This window comes from Neodiprion lecontei, chromosome 6 (genome assembly GCF_021901455.1).
Source record: "Neodiprion lecontei isolate iyNeoLeco1 chromosome 6, iyNeoLeco1.1, whole genome shotgun sequence".
NCBI classification, from domain to species: Eukaryota; Metazoa; Arthropoda; class Insecta; order Hymenoptera; family Diprionidae; genus Neodiprion; species Neodiprion lecontei.
The window spans coordinates 8,895,744-8,914,369 of NC_060265.1; the positions used below are offsets into that span (position 1 = coordinate 8,895,744).

An 18,626-nucleotide genomic window follows, 5' to 3' on the forward strand; every position below is an offset into this window, starting at 1 on the left:
GTCCATCGATAAGAAACAGGTGACGTTGTGCCCTATCTTATTGTTAGATAAATTAAAGGCAAGGAAAATACTTGAGAAACAGAAAAATATAAGGCGGCGATGTATCTCTCGATTGTATAAACGAGTTGACGTAATGATAGTTCAAATGTATTTACCGAAAACGAACGCAAGGGGAAATTGAACCTGATGAATAGTCATCGCGTAGAGTGACCACGTCAAGCGACGAAGTCATTTTGAAAATATATTACAATTTGACGATCACCGTTGTAAATGGAAAAATTGAAAAATAAAGAATCGCATGAAAACTGTTAGGTCTCATTTGTATAAGTGATAATTAAAAGAGTGCGGACCAGAAAATTTTACCTGTATTAGAGTTTTACTCACCGCAGTAAGGCTGATATTTATCCCACTTGGCCACAAGAAAACCTATATAACCACCTTCTGAATTTTTGTTTTTACCTGAAAAAAAGATGGAAAAATTTTTAATGCTGGATTTATAAGGTTTTGAAAATTTTTTCAAAGTAACACGGTGTGGGAAAACTCCTTGAGATTATAGTTAAAAACTGAGTTATTCCCGAGTTGGCGTTAAAAATTCTTTCGTAAAATGATCAAACGAATGTCTGAATTGTGATTCGATCTACGGATTCAAAGCAACAATTGAACAAAAAAAAAATAAATAAAAATCGCGAATTGGATCCAGTTTGACCTATGTTAATATCATTCGAAAAATTCTCTAAGTGTTTTTCGAGTCTGCCGATACAAAAGTTTATTTTTTTCTCTTTGTGTCTACATCTATTATACAGTCGTATCAATAGCATGCAGCGATCGAATTGAGATGCGGAACTGATACTTTCCGTCCAGTCGATGCATAATAATTGCGACTAGCATTGTGACCAGGGTATGATATGTCGATAGCAGAAACCGCATTCACTTCTGGTACGGCTAGATCAGACGTAGCATGTTTTACGACGGGAACAATATACAAAAATTCAACATATATGTCCTCACCTCTGTTATTAATACTATCTTGAGAACGTAGAGGAAAAAAAAAAAGTTAATTACATTCTAAAAATATGATCAGTGATATTAAGCCATTTCTTGTTTTGTATGTGACTCGATTTGTTCTGAACTTATGATTTCGAGGACACGCATACTGTTTTTTTTTTTTTTATCTTTTGTCTGCGATAAAATTTTTCGGTCACGTTGTTTATTCTGTGATTACGTTTCGCTTGTTTTCTACTCGTAGAATCTTCAAAATTAAATTCATTCGCACGTGGTAAACAGCCAGTGGAACGCAATTTAACCACATCTTGTGGAACAAATTACAAAGATAAAAGGGTGTCAAGTAAATGGTACAAGCAATGCTAAATGTACACGACGATGACTGATGATGATGAAACGGTCATGAGCTAATTTTGTAAAACGAAACACGAAAATATGTATCTAAAAATAACCGATTATCTTTACACGCCGCGGTAGAAAGATAGCGAAGATCCGAAAGTGAGCGAGAAAAACAATTCAAATTAAAAGCTCGATTCATTTCTTTACACCCAAACACCGTCACATTACATACGTAAAATACATAATTTGCCTCATCTTGCACGGCCAGTTGTCTAAATACCACCGATCATTAGTCGCAAAGCGAGATCCGTATGATAATTTAATTGGTCTATTGAAATTAAGCGTGACTCATAATGGCGATACTATTTTATCACCGATTTTTATTTACAGAGCAATACCCTTCGAATTAGTACAAGTTTCTTCTAATAATTCTCACTCGAATACTCCAATCTCCACTGCCCGCGTTGTAATAATTTCCAGACAATGTGAAGAATATCGTCAACAATATACGGGAAAGCTTTGAACGCCGTAATAAATTTACTTTCATTTCTGATACAGTTATCAAGCAGTCGTATCACGTATAGTAAATAACGCTTACCAGAGACTGTTGCGCAAATGATACGCGAATTACGGCAACAGTTACTGAACTTGGTACCAGCGAGTACTGACAGTTTCTAAATACATTCACATCCTTTCCACCATCGGCTCCCAATCAGCAATAATTTCCAAACATATCAACTACCGGCAAAATAAGACGTTAGCGAATGAATTTTACGCTAATGCGGCGACTACCGGTAGTACTTGTTATTATTATTATTATTCTTATGTTTTTTTATTCTTCAGGCATGGTTAGTAACCTGTCAGCGATTATTACTTTTAGCTATCGCACCGTGTGAGTATTCGCATTATTCGTCAGTAAACGACTATAAATATTTATACAATTATTGGCTGACGGTCGTTTTAGTGACTTTTATAGCCCGATTCTCAAGAGAATTCAAGTTCTGAAACTTTCGAGAGGGTTCAAAGGAAGGACGTCCCTGATATTACTTATACAGAGGTTTAATGTCAGGGGTTATCGTCAGAGGGTACACGGTAAAAATAGTGTCGCGAAGAAAGAGCATCCCAACCTATACCATGACACCTATAATACTGTCGTCTACCCTAAAATATCATATAATCGTAAGAGCAGCGTCTATCACTGGTCGATCATTCTAATCTCCCGCGACTTTTGGTCGTATCAGTTATTGGCAGTAACAATGGAGACTCGATACGATACAGCGACTCGTTGAATGGCAACATCGATTTGGTTTGAGTGAATGAGTCCACAGACTGAATTGACCACATATATATATTACGTATACGGATTCTTGACTCTAGGCCGTGAGGCAGCGCCGACATTCGGGCTTTTTTGGCGAACCGCTTCGCGTATCTGCCAACGTTTGACATTTTCCACACACTCGTTTACCGGTGTACGTGTACCTGTCACGCGGGTAATTGCAACATCGTTAAAGTACGCCGGTATTTGCTCAAGAACCGTTAACCAGCATGTGGATCACACTGAGAAAAATTTCATTTGCTACGGTAACTAGAAAAATTCACTAAAACAGGTATCGTTGAAAAACTGTTTTAATATTTTTGGAATTACGAAAAACGAGGTACGCCTAACCGTTTTGCGCTATTGTCGGTCCTTTTTTCGGTAATTGCAACGCAAAATCAGTTTCTGAGGTTTACTCTACTTTTTTAGTTAAACAAGGCTTTAACGTCGATTTATTCTTGCACAAGCGTTAAATTTTCGCAACAGTTACAAGAAAATATAGCAACAGTGATGATAATGAGAAAGAATAGTAACGGATACTAGACTTTTTGGTAACAGATAAGAAACTAATTTTCATTTTGTACTTGAAACAATATTTTTCGGTTGTGGTAAAAAATGAAAATAGTTAAGGACTGAGCGGTAGCCGGAACTAAGAATTTCTCTAAGTGAAATAACTTCATTTCTGAATCGTGTCATTTGAAAATAATTGATAACTAGGCCGTAGAGAAAAAACATGTAGACACACGTCACATACTTAGAAAAATATTATCCGCACTATGTTCCATGAAGATAGCGTGGGAGATTTTTGTAGGAAATGGGTTAATAAATTCTGTTCTCTATTCTGATATATTAAACTTTTATTTGATGTTCCTCGTTCGAGGTACTCGACAAGACTGACGAACTGAGGGGCTGTATAAGAGGATTATACATTCGTATCCGTTGCTCTAAACACTTGAGAGCGTAATACGAATGTATACAAATATCAACTAACCTAAATATCGATATAACACCTTTGCATATACGGACTGTAGAGATTATTTTTGTATACTTAATAATACGAAACCAACAATTTTTGAATGCGTGGGACGGACAAATTTAATCCTAACAATAAGTCAGAAACAGCTTCTACTTTTTGCGATCGGTTAATGGCCTTTGGTTACATGGTTTACAATTTGGTACCTGTTCTTAAATAAAAAGTTACAGGGTTAAACCGTGTTATCAAAACTGTTGTCAGTGATTGAAACAGAAGGATGCGACATCACCGTTTCGATTCTTTGCAGAAACATCCTACACCCGTATCATCGCATATATACGATCTCTAGAATGTCGGCCGCCTGCAATCCAATTGTCGAAGTGAATCAGCTTTATACACCGCACGAGTGTTGTATGACAAAATCCATGTACATTCTGCCGACACACATTGACCGCATAATTTGTGTAACCTGTACATCGCGCTATATAACAATGTGTCATTCGATATGCGGGCTAATAATAATAACGACAGCAAAAATTTCATTCGAGATTAACTAACTTGACTTGAATGAAACGAATTGGATACGAAAATACGTACAGTTGTAGTAATCGCGAGAAGCTAATCAATTTGACGGAGTATTACAGAGTCATTTCTATTAACATCTGTACAACCAATGGCAACGATGACGTCAAGAGTCATACCGCTTCCTGGTGTTCTTTCTGCAGCGTTACGCAATGTAAACGGAGGCGTGAAACCCGATTTTAATATTCTTACCGCGGGTGAATAGTTCCCCCCCCCCCCCCCCCCCCCCTCATCAAGCGATCGAGCTAACGAAGATCTTAATTAATAAAGTACCCAAACAGCAACGTCAAGGTAAAGCGGATATCGATCGCGGATCATCGGGACTTCGTTTCGCCTGACTTCAATCAGCACTTCACTGTGAACCGAGAACTCTTCCGTGGTTAAATCCAGCATGCGGTGTTAATGGTGAAGAGTTAACGGCTTGCGATTATTGCTCTCAAGTCAGCCTCCGATTTCTATCTCCTGCTCAGTGTCTCTTGTTGGAGTAGAAAAATTCATAAATCTTCTAACTGTGAGCGCGTCGAGAAGCGTGCACATGTAAAATTGTATCGTCAATTACCATGTATACTTCCGATTGAAATAAAATTTCAGCTCGAGAGAAAATTGATACTCAGGCGAGGAAATTTGTTTAACACTTGTCTGGCACTGAAAAGACCACAAATTACTGAATCACAAACAGGTGTTGAAGAAACTCACGTCTAATTTCGATAATCTTAATCACCGAGGGTTATTTACGGTTCCTAATTCCTTTCGTCACGGGAGCGACGAGCATTCGTTCAGACACGTCTGGTACCATTCTCATTTACCAGTAGCAGTAACAACGAGAGTATAGTAATTCACGTTTCGTATTCGTCTACTCTTCAGCATGTGATTATTTCATTGAAACACCAGGAACTCGACGTTCAGCAGTTCGTACCGATCATTTGACACTGAAATTGAGTTAAATTTGTCAAATCTCTTTCGAATTCTCATTTGTCGCACTTAGTCAGAATTGACATGCAAGTACGAAGCGCAAAATCAACTTTGAAAACGTGTTATTTTGAATAATTGATCTGTGAACAGCTGAACACGTGTTCGCAGCAAAAGCTACAATGCAGACAGTTGAAATTATCTCTACTGACAGAATCAATTTTGTGCGTTGTCCCAGACTGCGTTAAACTTGGTTATAAATGAAGGATTTAATTACACAAAGTGAAATTAATGACATCTTGTGGTATTGTTCTGCGTTTAAAAGACGTTTGTTTAAGAAAATTATCCATTGAAATGAGTTCATAAAAAGATACATACGTGTGCTGTCGTTTACAGTAAAAGGCTGATTAGCTTCTTTGAATTTATAAACTCGACGAACTTTCCTGTATGCGAAATTTGATAAAAATCAGAGAAGACGTTTTCTTGTTGAAAGTGACTTGTCCGCCACGCGTCGTCGGAAAAAAGGCAGGAAGTCACGTAGTCGGATATGAAAAGAACAAAATGAGTCATCCGTGCAAAAACTGCAATGCGTTCTAGGTATACGCTGTACCAACACAAGGCACACTTCTTGTCTTCTTCCGGTTGTTTATCAGAGAAATATAGCTTACGTAAGCTCTCGAAGCTTCGAGTCAAACATCCAGCTAATCGCCGACGCGAGCCGTGTGATCAACGGTCCTGGCTTGACCTGGTTTCAATCTACAAACATTTTTCATCTTAGGTTTACCGTCACGTCAACCACAAAATGCTCGATCCGACTTTCTCAAGGCCTTCTCATTTTTTCGGTCCGTGAGGGCTAAGACGTTGGACAAGACGATAACAAAAATGGATGCAGAAGAACGCGAAAACAATTCGTATCTTGCAAAAACGCACATGTAATTATTTTACTTTGACATACGTATTCTATACTTAAAAAACCATCGCCAGATTTGAATCGATTGAAATTATATGTATATTGTATTGACAATTTTGTACAAAATCCAAACGTCACTTGTGAAAATCCTCGCCGCTGTAGATCTAGTCACGTCACTTAAGCGATCGATCGATCAGCGATATCGTCTGTCTTGATCTTTCAACACGCATTTAAAAAGCATTTACTCTGTTATACCAAAAACTTAAGACGTTTTTAAGTGATTCTAAAACCCATCGATCGACAAATATCGTAACCCACCGTGAGAAGTTAATGTCTCACCGATGTTCCGTATCTTCTCATCGACATCTATTTAGCGTGTATTGAAAAATTTGTTATTCGTAGTGAAAAACGATCGTTAAAATGACATGCAATTATACTTGCAGCGTTTCTCAATCGTCAACCTAATCCCGGCATCGATAAGCTAGAATCGAAGCTAGAATTAGAAATCGAAATGAACCTAAACACAGAGCATCAAGACAACAATGAATCGGTTCTGAAGTTAAAGAACGAAGATAAAATGTGTACCCGAACGTTATCAATAGCTCGTGGTTTGCCTTTACGAGGCAAGTGCGGTTTACTTTTCGCATTACTCGTCGCTCTTCGTGAGGTCTTCGCCCGGAGGTTATCGAAGAGGGATTATTTTCACAGGGCAATATCGAGCCCTGAGATTACAAGACTCACAGGTCTTCATTCGCGTAGCTTAAATCGCGGAAGATCGCTTTCCTGGGTATCTCACACGAGAACCTATACTCTGATATTTGCATTCTCTCGAAGAGATTCGCCGAAAATTTTTCTACAGTACGGCATCGAATGGATATTCATTCCTTCGCGGTATGAAGAAGTTCCAATACGGATATTCCGCATGCGGTATCGAACCGATCGTCATATATCGCGGAAAGATATCGTCTCTCCGACTTTGTCACATCCTTTTTTACGTATTTTAAGTTCCTGCTTTCCCGGTACCGCCACATAATGTCACCGTAGTCATTCGATCATTGAGGTTTTCAAATTCCTTGGTTTCGTCGTTGACCTCAACCAGAATTTAAGATTAAAAAAATGGACTTTGCGCGGCGTTATAATTACGTGGATTTCTTGCGGCAATGGCGGTGTGAAACCGAGGAAAAACGATAAAATTTCATCAAGCGGATACAGTTGAGCATAGAAAAAAACTTACCCGGCCAAACTTTCTGTAATACGTATTTTCAAGTCGGTATAAAATCGAAATGGATAATATCTCGGGTGGAATTGGCCATTTTACGACAATGCTTTGCCGAAAAAGATTCCCTCGACGAGTATAAAATACCTGCAGACATTGGATATTAGAAGAGGATTGAAGTTTTTGACTCAGCTAATCCGATTCACAAAAACCGACCCTTGTTTCATTATTAACACGCCAGCGTACGGGATGCTACTTTTATTAGACGTACACATACGTGATTGAGCTACTTCTAGATAAGTATAAAACTGGAATTTGAGGCCAGGCTTCCGCACAACGCAATATGTATAATGCCACGTGTTATTGAAATGTAAATACACAGTCGGTGTGAGCAGAACGGGACCATGCACGACGACGGTCGAGATGGAAGGTGGTGATGAGCAACGTTGAGTGATGCGAAAAGCACGGAGCAAAATCCTCGAATTTCAGATATTTGCATAGCTGTTTAGGAAATGTCCACATTTGATGAAAAAAGCTCGTAACTGATTAATGCTGCTGACGTACCACTTATCACGGTATTTGTTTTACAAAAACATTTCAGGACTCGTAAATGTAAATCACTTATGAAATTTGTTAACCCTAGTCACTTACGCCTACGGCAACTTCCAAATTGCTTGTACGGGGTTAACGAGGTCCCAACCAACTTTGGAACGTTATTACTGTACACAAAATTACGCAAAGTTACGACCTGAACAAAATTCTGAGACAAATTTTAACAATTCAGCAATGGACTCTGACCTTAGTTTTAGCAAAAACCGACGGAGGATGTGGGAGAAATTCTAGAAGCAAAAAAAGTAAAACAATACGCAATACATGCATGGGGTTTCGGAGACCCCATCGTTTTTTCAAACATTCTTCATTTTACTTGCACCAACAATCCTGATTCAAGCACGCTGACCTTAAAATTGTACGTGAAAGTCGGATCTGTCACGTCAGTGACTAGGGTTAATAAATTCTCGCGATACTGATTATGAAAGTTGACCAATCGTAGAATTTCACGGTCTATTGATAGATAACAATAAGCGACTCTTCCGAACAGTCAGAGCTCTAAGAATATCTAAAATCTCCGCTAGCACCGTTTCATCTGATTCCTTACGACAACTGCAAGTTCTACTTTGACCGTAGTTATAATTATTGGAAACGTCTTCCGAAATATCTCGAATTTTAAACAAAGTTTATTTCAAAAGATATTATTCGTCTGTTTGTAAAAATAAATAAAAACGCGTCACTATAAGTTGAATAAAAATAGTCTATGCAGCGTAGGGTTGGTATTATAACCTCTATAAATCATGGCCGAGTGTCCCATTTCCGTCGATCCAATCCCCCCTCCCCCGATGCGTGTAGATCATCCGTTATATACCAATATAAAACTTGTTTTCAATCAATTGATCTAAATTTCAAAAATAGCGAATCTATTCGCGGTTGGGCCGTTTCTGTTATAGACTTGCATATTGTAGGCATATACATCACCGTGATGACGTCACAAATTCGCGGTGCCGTTGGAATTGGAAGAATCGGAAGAGCAAACAAAATTGACACGGTCAAACGTGGATTTATTAATCGCTTTGCCAATAAGCCTGCAATTCAGGCTATCGACACCGATGTAAGAAAATTTTTTATGCAATGTCAGCAAATCGAACGTTCTCGCTATTCGTAAAATGAAGGAACGTCGTTCTCATTGGTAGATATAGACGTAGTGATTCAGCACTAGGAGTGTGACCGACGACGTTGACAAAGACGTGCTCGACCAGCACGTGGTGACCGTCTGCCACATGCCGTAGAATCGTGCTCGCGATGCTGACGAGCAGAGTGGGCAGTTTAACTTCATAGAAGCTCGCTGGTTTTAACAGGTTCGTACCAACGTCAACAAAATGATTAGCACGCCCCCCCGAGGAGTCGTGAAGTCTGCAGTGTGATCGACATTGCGCAATCAATTTCGGACCCGTTCGGAGAACTTCTTACGGCAGTACGTTTCCTGGATCTCAATATGAACTCCCTGCGTGACGACGATGATGCCGACGATGCTTTTACACCAGTAGAATTGTCAATTAAACTAAATTGAACCGCGTCTATGAGACGAATCAACAGTACACGGCGAATATAAATTGAAAACGGTAAGCCGCAATGTGGTTCGAAAAAAGGTTTGGTTGGGTTCACAACTGGTCTGTCCAGTAACGGCAGGTTCGTGTACCCATTTCGTTTTTCCCCAATCGTCACTCTTTTCTTGAAACTGGACGCGTTGCATCGGATGTGCAAACTAAATTGTAGGAAAAACGCCCGAGTGATTCAAGCCGGAAAAATCCGTCTTGTTTCATCTTGTAGCTCAGAATTTACGGTACCATAATGGTATATTGTGTAACAAGGAGGCAAACCTTTTCAAGGAGCTTTTTCGGGCCGAGCGTGAGTTTGCAATATAAATGGTAGGTGAGCCGAAGACACATGTTGCAAATACGCGAGGCGAAAAGACCGTTGCCTCCTTGATACAGACGATTCTTTCCGTAACAAGAGTATGTCACGCGTTTTTCCAAAAAGCACTAAATCAAGGTTAGAGTCGCGTAATGTCAGATTTGTTCGCACAGCGCATGCGCGCAGTGTAGAAAATGTCACTTCGAACTCTTGGGACTTAAAAATGGTCTTTTCAGTACTCCGCGCATGCGCATTCGCAGACTCACTTTGCTGTGATAGAAACGGGTACTTTTTGTACGGAAAACACCCATGGAAAAATGCGTAAAACATGCTCACGTTATATAAATTAATTAATTTCCCACGTCAACTAAAATATTCTATTCCATTTTTGTAGTCCGTTTACCTTTCGTAATAATACGAAATCATTCGAGTCGAATATTTCCAGTTTCTTGTAGTCGGCAATCAGGTTGCACAATATGAGTCCATCACTATTTTTCTACTTAATCGTACAAAGTCCTGCCAATTAGGGTACACCGTCGTAAAATTGATTTCGCTGCCTAAGGCATGTACGCTTAAATGTGCGCTAATCGTTATCCAGATGGACGAGGTGAAATTATAAGTTCTGTTTTTTTCTCATTCCCCCAGGTCGATAATAAGTAAAATTACGAAATGATGAAATATTCAATTAAATCGGGAGAAACATTACATCCGTTCACATATATGGAGGTATACGTGCATGTTTTTCGTTTAGTATGTGTCGCTTCGAGGCTAAACGTCTGTCTAGTATCCAGAGTTTCGACAAAGTCCTGAAACGTGGGGTCAACTTTTCACAGTCCCATCAATTGAACATGACATAACGTAGAAATAAGGGTTTTCACGTGTAGGTGTGTCTTCGTATCCGGACTACCGTGCAGATGGGAAGAAGAAACATGAAATCGATCAGGAAACGATCTTGTTTTATCGGGTTTACATTGCATCGACTACATTGTAACTTTCTAGCTTAGAAAACACGTAACTAAAACATAATAGTTGTCACTGTTTAAACAAACGATTTCACTTTTAGCAAAAGAAAATTAACACGCGTGATTCTGTAATATCAAATCCTCTGGAAATAATTTCATGAGACTTTCACGGACTGAAAGTTTTTTGACAACATTCAGCCTGACGTAAAGTGTAGTCGATTAATTTCGCATCCTTGATTAAGAACCAAGTTCCTCTAAAATCCGTCGGAAGTGAAGTTACTCGTAGAAAATGATCGAGCCAAGTAAAAATGAAAAATATGGAAGAAAACGGATCGACATTCTCGACGGTATCACTGCGCTGTTCCGATATGACACAAGGCATAAACTATCTATAGAGACAATTGTTGCTACACTGAACTAAACTTCCTACTTCAGCAAAAAACGAAACTGCCGAACCGAGTTTCGAATATTTCTGAATAATAACCGTCCAAGAGAATATCGTTCCACGTCCAGACTTCCTGATAAAGCTCTCCCACTTCGAGGTCGGACCTAAATTAGTGCAAGCTAATAACCGACATGGTGGTAGGTAGCCAGTTGTTTCATGATCACTTCCTGAACTCTAAAAAGGTGCGAATTGTTTTCCCAATCAGCGAAGTCTCGAGTTAGCGTTCACCTCCTACGTGTTTGCAATACATTATACATACATCATTGTACAGTCGTATGAATGTGAAAATCTATAACTGAGTTCGTGTCTTATAGTTATGTATTAAACGAATCGTATAATTAAGTTGTAAAACTATCAAATTTATCCCTGACATCGATTATTCCTTTGATTATGACTATATACCTGCCTTTGTAGTAAAAACAATCGATTAGGCGAAATATTGATTATACATGTAGTAAAATTTTTGCAGGAGTAGATATTCATATCGACAAAATTCTAGTAGCATGCTACTCAAGCGATTTTACCACGACGAACTCACTCGAGAATCGTACAAGTAACAATCTGTGCTCAGATTGATGATTGCGTAACAAATTACAAGAATAAACAAATGAGAACGTCGAGAAACTTCGAAATTTTAACAACGCTTAACTCTTCAGATTCCGATGCTAAACCAAATCTAAATGTGGTTGGTACTAAATGCAACCAAAGACCATAGTTTGGCTAAAAGTCGAGCAATGATTATCACAAAAAAACATCAGGTTACATTCTAATCAAATTTTCAAATATTCCTAGACTTGCAGCAACCTCGAAGAACGCATCTTCCGCGTAGATACAATAAACGGGCCTTGAACCGATGATCAACTTCGACCTAACCTCGGATGATTTGTCCTTCGAAATTTTTGTTATTTCTTTCGAAAACCGCCAAGGAATAATCTCCAGCAAAGAATATTCGTACCAGCTGATCCATTATTGGATTTATCGATGGGCGTGATATTACTAAATCTGTCCAAAGCCAAGCCGTCGTTACGATTACACAACGCAAAGGTGACCGGGAGGAACTCTGCAATGGTTGCAACGCTTACATTGAAGCGCGCAAGAAGCTGAAGGAAGATTGCGGAACAACTATACAACACACTGCTCGTTGAAGAATAGGTGTAACGATCATGATCGGCGCGGATGATACAGCGCCGATAATAATTGAACAATGTGTTTCATAAGAGGTGGAAGATGATCGCCGTACTGGTGTAGGTATCTATTATTTAAGTAGGACAGAGCATAAGTGTGTATTATAACGACCAGAGCAATTCTAATGTTCCGCAAGAGGTTTACAGCTGCAGCAAGTTTTATCATCCCGCATATCGCCGTGCTGCAGCTACAAATGAATACCCGTTTCTACGGGCTTAATCAAGACCTGTTTTACATCTGCAGCAGCCCTCGTTGCGGATTATCCGTAAAGCGAGACTCGGGTTTAATCGTAAAATATGAAAGCCGTTATGCCCAAGATTGTACCGGCTAATGGCTAACATCGGCACTTCGACGTCTTTCGATCGCTCGAGTGAGCTAATCAGACGAAATGATTATGGCCTACGCGGCTGTGTTCATTTCGTACTTTCAATAACTCGAATCTCGCCACGTGATTCTATTCCGTGTGATGTACGCTGATGAAAAGCTGATAAAATAGTCAAATTTATTCGTAACATCCTCGTGCAGAAGTAACCTGCCACGAATTGCGTCAGGTTCGTCACCCGGACAGCGCAGCTGAAAGTGTTTGGATATTTAGAAATACTTCTTGACTATGCCGGGCACGTGGGAATTTGAATATCGTGGAATAGTTACTCCTGCCGCGTATACATGTATTGTTGACATCGTAATAGCGCGTTATAGGCAGAATATGCTAACGACGTTCATCGGAATAAAACGAAAGCATTTCTCTCATTTGGAACATTCCTTGTAAGTATAATTCAGTTACATGTACGATGAGACAAGTTGATTGGGACGCAACTGCGTTACTCTGACAACGACTTCTCTTTAAAGCTGACGATGAGTGTTGAGTATTAAAATTTTCTCGGAATAATTACGTATTCGAACAACGTGGCTACGTGTTGCGAAGGTGCAACAACGAAACGTAACATACTAAATATCGTCCGTGAATTTTACACGCATCCGGCGTCATTTGACTCGAGGCTAAATTCAGAATTACCCCTCTGACATGATGGCGGAATCGCGAAAAGATAAGCTATACTTTTACATACGTTTAATTATCTAGTTATAGCAAAATACACTGTCGCAGACCTAACTATCACACTACCGCTGATATTTCTCTTCGCGTCGATCGAAAAAGTGATTTTCCAATCGTATTTCATTTGTAATACTTCTACGGTACGGTATCGTGTGCATCTCGAATCTTCCGCCTGTATTTCGAAATTCTAAGTCGCAGATTCAAGAACGTATCCGATCCGTTATACGCTGTGTAGGTGGCTAATGCTTAGCATCGACGCCTTGACGCGTGTCGATCAGTTTCATCTACAACTCGATTTCACACGCGGCCGTCAATTTCATACTTACAGAAATCTGATCGCCCCGGTCTATGATTAATTCAGTCCGTGCATCATCGGTGCACATCGATCAAGGATGATAAGCCAGTCAAATATGTCGACATCCTAATAGCTCGTAGCAAATTGTTTCGAACTCCTGCCAAGCATGGTACAATCTGTCTTATCATGCATCGACAGTAACGGAGTGGACTTTAATTGACTTGAAGTTTCTGTCGCCATGTTCGTGAGGAAGGAAGGGAGGAGTTTGATCTATTATCCAATGGAGTCGGTCGATGAGCGTGTAACATAGCTTCGCGTTCTCGGGATTACGATCGAAATGGCAATGGAAATGATAAATCTCGCAACGCGCCTACGTCTGTGCATTTCCACCGCCTACAATACATCCCAGCCTTATTACCTTCGAAATATCACTGTAATTATTCCCGGCACTAAGCCAGGAATAATATGATACACGATGGAACCGGTTTGTTGCAGAGTTCGTCAAGAGTGAAGCGGCCGCAACGGCGAGTCCGTGTCAGGTACCCACGACTCCACCAGACTCGAAAGTCTAAAACCAAGTGTCGAGCAGCAGACTCCAGTTCGTGATTCGTATCTGTATCCAGGCATAACGTGAGTTGCAAATTATATAATTCGTTAAATACTAAGCCTGCTGATGTATGCGGCATACGAATGTCACATATGAATGCGGTAAGAACTAATGATTAGAAAATACGTGAAATTTATAATACAAACCAGCGTATAAACAACATTTCTAGTATACAGCTGGTAGATACAAACGGAGAAAAATTTTGACAAACATTTGCAAATTAGTTTTACACAACTTGCTTATACGACGTGATGATTTCTAAAATGTTTACAGGATTATGTCTGTATACTTGACAGTAATGTTTTTAACAGGTATTCAAATACACATAGACGAGATATTCTCCGTGGCTTTGAACCGTTCAAAAAAACTCACGTCATGTAACAAAAAAAATGTGCTACTTCGATGTCGCCTAATTTCAACATGAATCGGTCTTTGCAATAAGTACGAAAAACCTAGATTAGTTTATTTTATTATTATTATTACTATTATTATTATTATTATTGTTTTTGTTGTTGTTGTTGTTATTGTTATTATCTGATAAACAGAGAATTAAGTCCGCGGGAAATCTTGGAGACAGGCTTGGGTAAAAATTTGTTAAGCATCGTGACCTCCGCGTTGGTTTCACCGAAAAGATAAGGGATTTGTAAAATTTAAGATTTATAAAGTATGTCACGCATGATTCGAATCAAATGAACTACAGTGTGTACTTTCTTCGACCAATTTACATGCATGAAAAACAAAACATAGCCTTTCACTGCCTCTGTTTTGGTGAATTAGGACACACGCTGATCACGTTATCTGAGAACAAGTACACTCGTGGCATTGGCGGGAGTAAAAGTGATGAAAACAAAAGTTGTTCCACAAATGGGCGAGGGTTTTACTGATTTTTTGATACAGGTTCAAGTATACGACTATTGAAAATTTTGTTACATTGTATTTTTTTACCTGTTAATTTTATCTCTGTATTACGTGACTCGACAAACTGTCATTTCGCAGATGAGTCATACATTCGGAAACGTTATATTACACAGCCCATTAAAAATTCATCCATAAAAACACTTGAATCTAATAAAAATTTGCGTTGAACAAAAATTCTCGATAATCAATCATCGCATCAAATGAATACTTTGCTAAATTCCAAATATATTCTAAGAATTTTCATCTTCCGATATGTACAAAGTTTTGCTGCGTGAACGTACGTTTTGCACGATTTTCAATCCGATCATTTCGTCGTATAAGTGCAGATGAATTTTTTTTCACTTCGGCAAGTACGCGCTAGATCCGTGTTTTAGAAGCTGTTTCTTGATAATATTCGCAAATCGTTCCGTGATTAAAAATTGAAATATACTCGGGTAAGATATTCGCACGTACAGATACCTATACAGACGATTGCTAACACGCCTATAACCGTCGAAGGTTAATCCTAGTTAATTTGCGTGATGGTATTTCAATGACCCTCGCATAACTATCTACTATCGACACACCAGCGTGACAGGTACTCAGATCCGAAATAAAATTCCAGCATTAATTTTACCGATCAATAATGAACCGTGATTGGCGTTACATCGATATTTGCGAATAGGTAATATAGGATGAACCCTCACCGCTTACACAATCACCCAAGGCTTTGTCGGATGGATAAAATGGGGCCCGTGAGTTTTCTCTCGGCCTACTGTCTGGCTGGCAAAAATATATACAGGGAGATGCCGAACATCGCAACTTTCGCTTTCTAGGCTGGTGGCTGTGGCTAAATATCGGATCAAACAAGCCAAGATTTCTCTTCCATTATTTGCCGTTCCCCTTTGTCACATTGTTCACGGCACTGTATCAGTTTCAGGTTGTCCTTCGCACTGGCCCCCGCAACGACTGGAAGTTACACGCAAGTCTGTGACATTCGGTCGAATTGTTATTTACCAGAAACAAACCGAACCGACAAGATTGCCTGGTGCAGAAATCCGCCGTGCTGGCTCCCCTCGTACCCCTGACAATTATCCTCGTCGCCTCCGTCTCACGTGATGTACGTAAAAGCGACTTGAAGCGAAACGAGAGACGAAGTAAGACGGATGGAAAAACTGACTGACACTCCGAAATGGACTGGCAAATCGGTGGGATGAATGGAAATTGTTATTATGTAGTCAACATTGCTACTCAGCTCATGAATTGTAACGGTGATCTCCATACTAAACACATTTCAGCGTTCAAAACAAAGTTTCGCTGGGAATCATCAACGTGATATGACTGATAACCGAATGAGAAATGAAAGTAATATGGTTACGATATGTCAGTCCAACACTTTCGCGAACATTGAATGTATATTTCCCGGTCTACAAACAATTGTTGGAGACTGTTACTACACAGCAACTAGAAATTGCTGTATTGTCGTGGGAATCGGCTCTTTTTAGAAACTCATTCAACGAACCGAAGTTACCGCATCTGGACTTGTTAGGAAGAGTTCAAAACTATTACTCAATATCCGAGCATTCGTGTCGCTGTCTCGATGATATTCCGGGATAAATACGAACCCGGAATGAAGAACGCAACGAGTATTAAAGGTGAGGTTCACACCGGATCTGTAACATCGGCACTGTATGGTTCGATCTGAAAGTATCCTAGATGACGTCAACCAGTCATCCAGTCGGCTAAGTGAAAGAAAGGAGTTAGCAGACCTACGATCGTCTGACATTATTACTCGTGACCCAGGTGATGTAGACGAACGGATTGACGAAAGAGTCTAGACTACTACAATCATTCGTCTATGAACAACGTCGCCAAGCCGGCAGACCCAAGTCCCGTTCTCCGGACGCTTTTGAATTTAAACTCCGCTAATTATTTACACGCTCGTGTGATCGGGTACTGTTATAAACCTATTAGCAGTACGTATCACTGCAGTCTGTTAGAAGCTCCAGGCATATTCAGACCAGAACCGACTCCTTGTCCGAGAGATCGACAATTGATTAGATAAAACGTTTGGTAAAATGCAAAGACCCGTAGTTAAGGTCCTTCACAGTGCTGGGAATCAGGCCAAAACTGAGACGCCAACCGTGAACTTTTAAACTTTGTCACCAAGATCCATTTGCGGGTAGCGAAAAGCACTGTGTCATCGTGTTCCCGATACTCGACTGACATTATCTCGAACCGGTATATATACTCTCGTTATACAACTCCTTGTGTCACATGCGTCCAAGTCCTGGTTCTAGAGGAAAAAGAAATTATCATACAGACCCGACGCACACCTTGAATTGCAAAATGGCGATACTCCTCCTACAGTCGTTATTCTTGAACACGTCTACGGTTGAAATCGAGATTGCGCCATGCTCTTTAACCGCGCTGCTTGCAGCATGCAACGTTTGAAACATTTCCAAGTTTCTTTTGTACACCACTCAAAAAACAATGAATCAAGCTCGACTTTGATAGTGTTCTGCTCTTTTATTGTCGGAATATTTATTAGTAAAACTTGCGTTTATAGTGCAGATTCGACGAAGGCTCTCGTCTTGCGACTTCGGAATACAAAAGCTTTCTGCCGCCACTTTGTGGTATCGAACAAAATACTCAAGTCCGTTTCGACGGACCGGCGTCGAAGTGTTAAAATATTTTTTTCTCGAGGTAAGTCACATGGTCCTCGTCTGCCCGCGTGCGTACAAATTAACACGTATGTCACGGGGAAGCCGAGAGCTGGTAGACTTCCGATAGTTTCACAGTTTCAATTGTTCCACTTGCTACCCAGTTACAGTGAAATTTCTTGTAATACAACGTTATCAAGTAAGTAATTTTATTACTTATATTTTACTATAATTTGTTATTACAATTTTGTCAAGAAGTGAAAATATTTTCTGATTAATATTGATTAATAATAATGATAAACTTTGCATTAGATTGGCTGCCCTGCTACAAACTATTGTTAAATTCTTCATATATATATCATTAAAATAATATTATTTTATTACTGGACTGAAGAACGTGGAATATTACAGTCGAAATAATAAAATCCAGGAGGAAAGTTAAAAACGGGTGTATAAGAATACATGTGTGAAGGTATATTTTGACAGTCAACGGTAACAGTTCATTTTGCGCTGAGGCTAGTGAAACTATTTCAGTATTATAGGTAGCTAAAAAAAAGTAAATGCGACGTATTCCGAAATAACTCTACCGCAACATTTCGGGATTACATTATACATGTATAAAGTGGTCGGTTCAACGAATCGGCGTAAAAAAAAATCACAGAAAACTGTTGGAAAATTACTAATTTTTACAGGAATATGTGCGAAAATCGCCTCGCAAGCACCGCAAACGTCGCGAGCTATAAAAATCGCCTACAAAGCAACGCCAAGAGAAAACGAATGGTCCGGACAATTAAGACAAATAAATA

The 18,626-nt window shown here is 39.5% G+C and overlaps 1 long non-coding RNA gene across 3 annotated transcripts in view; it reads right to left on the reverse strand.

Moving 5' to 3' along the window:
- Positions 1-18,626, reverse strand: part of LOC124294998 — a 128,537-nt gene that overhangs the window by 59,276 nt on the left and 50,635 nt on the right. For all 3 annotated transcript variants that reach the window (XR_006904901.1, XR_006904902.1, XR_006904900.1), the window contains exon 3: positions 385-459. This is a non-coding gene — a long non-coding RNA (uncharacterized LOC124294998). The remainder of the gene's footprint in view (positions 1-384; positions 460-18,626) is intronic.